Genomic DNA, 6000 nt, shown 5'->3' on the forward strand with positions numbered 1-6000 from the left:
TTGGTGTAAATAAGCCTAAACTACCATAATTCAAAAAGAAATATAATATAAAACAAAACTGGGGCTTTTTGGACTCATTTCTGTCATACATTTGTATGCAAATTTCCTGAGGTAGATGGTCTCACTGAAAAAACATGACTCCTTATTTGAGTACAGTTAATTATCTGTGGGCTCCTAGTATTCAATCTGAGTTTGAAATCAAAAGAATGGTAAATATTTTACATGTAATACCTACCTTTTCCCTTTAAAGTTTTTCAGCTGTTGATTTATTTATGTAAAAGATAATCCTTTGTATGAAATGTATTCAAATTTCAGAACTTATTAAGTCACTGTCAAATTTATCTGAAATAACATTCTCAGTATTATCCATAAATAGATACTTAAAAATGTTTTTAAAGTTCTTAGAATTCATTTAGAGGTGTTGTCTGTTTTCTGGAGACCGAAGTACATTCTAAATCTATTTTATTTATACTGGTTTTGATTCGCAAATGGATCCAACAATGTATATTAGTATGTGCAATTAGTATATCAATTTAAACGTGCAAAAAGTCACTTAGTCACTGTTTTTAATAGCCTGTTTTAATTCACAGTGTCCTGGTAAAAAAGGGTTAAATTATTTTAAGTTTACCTATGCCTTGGACTTGAGCCTTGGTTGATCCCAAGCCAGAGGCGCTAGCAGCTGCATGCTTTATTTACAATCCCTTTGTCAGACTTACAACTGCCCCAGGCTATAACATAGTGTACCTAATGTTCAAACTGGCAGGTAATCTTATGTCAAACATACTTCTTTGATTTAAAGTGATCAATAGATTCTTGTAAAGAGGTAATTTCTCTGATGTTTCCACCTTGCCTTTCTTACAGGTGATTCACACAAAAGCCTGCTTATATGATGTACGAACAATAAACAGAAAGCTATAATCATGTTTTTTCAGATGTTTCCGGTGCACAACGATTTTGGATCAATACCCTGTGTAATACAATTATCTGCAATGATCTGGTTGTATTGAAAAAGAATTTGCAGCAGACCTCTAGGGGGTTTTATCCAGAAACACGTATCTGGCAATGTTGTGAATAGTGGAAGAGAAAATTAAGGGGTTGACACAGGCTGTCTATTATGTTCCAAATGACTTCATTAATAATTTATTTGGTAAAAGTAGTATATTTCAAACTCTACTATACCATGACTTCAAAATATTAATATAGCGATTTCCTCATTGCATTTGCTTATTTTGAAAACTAGTTCTAACACAGATGTTAAGTGTAAAAACCAAAATTACCAATGAAAAAATGATTTAAAGCATTTTTTTCCATAATCAAATGATTGCTTGTTTTTCTTGCATCTTATTTTGCTTTTGTGGATATTATTCTCTCTCAAAAAAAAATAATATATATATATATAATATTCATTAGTGTGTTACTGCTAAAGCTGTTACCTTCTCTACAGTGGGGATCAATCATATCAGTTTAAAAAGTCACCTAAATATTAGCAATTATATCAAATTTGTTAAGTTCAAATCATACCTTGTATTGCCAGTGAATGAGCAGGTGTTTTGAGACAGAAATAGTTGTTTTACCAAATTACTACAAAGATAAGAGAGCAGAAATAGAAATAAAAGAAATCAGTTGTGTTTATTTAGTTTTGATGAAGACACAGTCTATAGCTGTAAATTTACCCTAAAGCAGTACAGGGAACCCTTTATAGTCATTTGATTACAACAATCATACGTCCATGTGATTGAAAATTCTGTTCCATTAGACTGTGCCAAATTCACATTTCTGTAATATTACTATTTTTGTACATTATTACCTGTCTTTCTGCACTGCTTATGCACACCCTGCAGTTCCCGATTTAGCTGCTGAATCTCAGTTCTCAGTATGGCGGTTTCTGTTTCCGTCTGATTCCTTTCTTTCTGTGTGTCCTGGATACTGGCTTTCAGTTTCTTGACCACACTGTCAAGGTGCTCCACCTCAGCCACTTTTGCTTTGATACCTTTCCTTGCCTGCAGGAAATCACCTTCCGACTTTCTCAGAAGGTCATCTCTTTTGCGTATTGCCTGTGAAGACAAAAAGCATTCCAATAGTGCCTTTTATGATGTACTTTTTATACTGCATCCTGCTATTTTGAGCTATGGGGTATGTGAGATTATACAGCACCTCATTAGCAACTGGGTCAAGTACCCACATCTCCTCTAGGATCAAAAAGTTACAAGGACTTAATTTAGAAAAGTCTGTTGAAGAAAATATTCAGTATTACAATAAATACATCATTAATCAATACTTATAAGTTCAAAGGCAAGAAGAAATATCCCATGTAATTATGAGAGAAAAGTGGGAAATATGGTTTGATCTAAATGAATGATTTTCCTTAAAAAAAAAAAAAAATAGTTTGATGAATAAAATAATAATAATATTTTTTTTTATTTTTATTTTTTTTTAAAGTAGGGGGGGTATTTAACCTCTTGGTGTTAACCTCTTGGTGACAACTGCTACAGAACTTTGGCACTCAGGAAAATGCAGCAGGTTAATATGACCATAAGGATATCCAAAAAAACATAGGAAAAAAAAAAGACTACATTATAGTTTTCCCCCCTCATCTCTTCTCTATGTAAAAGAACAACATATAGACTCTATTTTATTGAAGACTCTCTATATAGAGATATACAGACTCTATTTTATATATGGAGTCTATATATAATACATAGACTCTATTTTACTGAAGATGTTACATACAACTTACTCTGTATTTAGAAGAGCCCTTTCCCTTAAAATACTATGCTACAGTTTTAATTTTTATATACACAGTACTTAACCATGTCTTGCAAATTTATAGATATGTTTCATATCAATCGCTATTGAGTAAATTCATGAGTAACTGTGCTTTATTGGCTTGATGCCACACCTTGATTCTCTATCATGCTCCATCATGCTTCTTTTAATCTGAATATTTAGTACTCTTTCATGTCTTAATTACAGCAAATTGCACACAGTTGGCACCATTTCTTGAAATTAATCCCAGAGTACTTTGTTTCTGTCAAGCACAGTCAAAGCCTTAGAGAATAATAGTAAATGTTATTGCAGATCTAAATTTAAATGACTGTCTATGTATTTAACTTAAGCCTTTAATTATTCGTGCTGTACTGTTTTTGGTTCAAATGTTAAACATTCTTTACTGAGAATGTAAAATTGTTTCAGACAGCTTGAAACCTGCAATGTTAACATGACAACAATTATTTGTATTAACATATTTTTTCAGGTGTGTAAAACTTAATAGACAGCATATAATATCCTGCTACGCTAATATGTTTCAATTTCATTCTGTTTATTCAGTAAATAACAAAAAGGTTCTAATTACAAGAATGAGATTGTTGGAGGGGTAATTCCCTCTGTTTGTTTTTTTTTGTTTGTTTGTTTGTTTTTTCTTAGAAAAAAATAAGTTCTAGAATTTAAACAATCAACACATTTTCTTCATTGTCTGATTTTTAAGCTGTCTGTACACAGTTTAACGTATCTTGTACAACGTTTTGTAACCCAAACAGAAAATGGGGAGTTTTTCTTTCTATTTTTTTATTTTCATTACACTAATAAAAAATAATAATAGAGAAACAGTCTCTTAAACATTTGCAATGTTTAATTGTAATGTCTAATTGCAATGATGTATTTGACAAAGTTCCCAAACAAGGATAAATTATTTTTGGTCATTGTGTAGTTCAGTAATGTGGACATTATACAATCAATAAAAAATAATAATAATAATAATAAAAACAAACAAACAAACAACAACATTTTAACTTTATGAATATTTTTTGTGCAGGAACACTCACAGAGCAAGGTAAAAAGAGTAAATAAACCCCCTTAGCCTATGCACCATTTATCCCAAGAAAAAGTTCAAAAAGATAGATTTCAGATATTGAAAATGAGTATAAATGAGATTTGCAGTTAAAACTAGCAAACATAAAACTACCTCCAAACATAACAGAAGTCATATTACTGTGACCATTTTATTTTTATCAGCATGCATTTTGACCTCATTGCTATCACAAAAAGTATTTTTTTTCTCTAGAATTCATTAGAAATATGTATGAAGTAGTGCATTCCAAGCTCCTGCACTGCACTGGAGCAAATCACATTTGCAATGTGATTTTTAAAGAGACTGCTGTTTTGTTCATTCTCATAACAAAAACAGATTCAATCTTGTTGACTATAAAGTTTAGTGGCATCTGTAAGGTCTCTCAAGCTGTTATCTGCTGTTCTAGCTGAGCAAGTTCCACTTTGTGTTTCTGCTGGGAAGCTATTACACCCAGGAGCAGTGACTTCAAGGTCTCCTTTGGAATTTTAGTTTCAAGAACAGATTTTTGTTCTGTCCACCAAATATATTAGCAATTTTTTTTTTTTCTTTTTTCTTGTATGATCTGCTCAAATTCTTTGACTTTGGAGGATTTTTCACTGTATTGATTTTTCAACATCAGAAGCAAGTTTTAAATTAGAAATTATTATGCATAAAGCAGATGTCCTGATATCTATCATTTAAGAAACATAAATGATACCTTCATTTACAGATTTCAAATGTGGAATGTGTCATTACTTGTGAATTACTAGATGTGACTATTTTCAATGAACAGAAATATTTGAAAATATTTATTAAATTTATATATAAGAGAAAATTCTCATTTGTAGTTCTACAGAGTAGTATCCTCCTTACCTGCAAAGACACAATTAGATAATAGTACTTTCATTCTTATCCCAAAAAGTCAATTTAACTAGTTGATTTAATTTATTTAAAAAATAGCAAAAACTTAATGTGATATGTCCCATATTTTATTGGTATCATGTTAAATCAGATCAAAGTTGAAATATGACACCCACTTTTTTTTTTTTCCAGAAATCTTTATAAAGTACATAAAATTTTCTGATATGTATGGCAGATAAGATAAAAGCAGTGATGAGAAATGGAAAAAAAAAATCACAATACAGGCTCTAGATTTTTGTTTAAAAAAAAAATGAAGAAGGACATCTTTGTCTTCCTCCTTCAGAATTTTTTAGACAGATTGTTTGTAGTAGCCTTTTGGATTTTCTATTTTTTTTTATGTTTTTTAAGATCCTTCTGTGATAAAGACAGGTCTTCTGTCAGCTGATTGATCATGTTTTCAAACACCCATTTTTATCTTTGCTTATTCTAATGTAGTTATTTGTGACTTCAGTTATAAGGACGTCAACGTTGTTCACTTTTAGTGGTTTAATAGTCAGCTATATGTCCAATCAACTACATGTATTAGCACAAAATATGAAAGGTACTTAAGCAAGAGAGAATAAAGTCTCTAAATAAGAATATATATAACATATATATATATATAACAGTTCCAGGGATGTTTTGTCCTTGCTCCTAATTAAACTCTTAAGTCACTATGAATATAAATAAGATGTGAAGTGTCCCAGCTGTAGGGCTCCTTAGGTATGAAATTATTTTCATTTCAATAACATTCAGTGATTAAATATTTAGAAGCAGTGGTTTTATTTATTCTTCTTACAGTTTTTAATATTAATATTATTTTCCTTAAAATGTGTTCTGTTTCATTATACTTTAAATATAAAAGGGAAAATATTAACAAATAAGTACACCTTCTACTGCTGTTAAAATATTTGAATTTTCATAACTTCGTAGTTAAAGCTGAGTTCCAGCCCCCAAAAGGAAAGGCAACAAACCATTGAATTAGGTATTCTACATGGTTAATTTGTTGCAATTTAAAGAAGAAAACAAGCTTAAAGACCATTGGGAATTGATCTTAGGATGTTTCCCTAAATTTAGTAATTGATCTTTTGGTGAAAAGATGGATATTTTTCCTGTAGGAGATATATTCAAATCTTCTATTCTAACCGTTAAACAACATCACAGATTTTCTAACAATTCAGAGTACCAATTTTATGACAACCTCCTCGGAAAAATATCTAGATTATCATAAAGATTCTTCACATGCACTCTTTGCCACACCCCTCCTTATTTAT

The sequence above is a fragment of the Anas platyrhynchos genome, chromosome 2, assembly GCF_047663525.1.
Source record: "Anas platyrhynchos isolate ZD024472 breed Pekin duck chromosome 2, IASCAAS_PekinDuck_T2T, whole genome shotgun sequence".
Classification (NCBI taxonomy): Eukaryota; Metazoa; Chordata; class Aves; order Anseriformes; family Anatidae; genus Anas; species Anas platyrhynchos.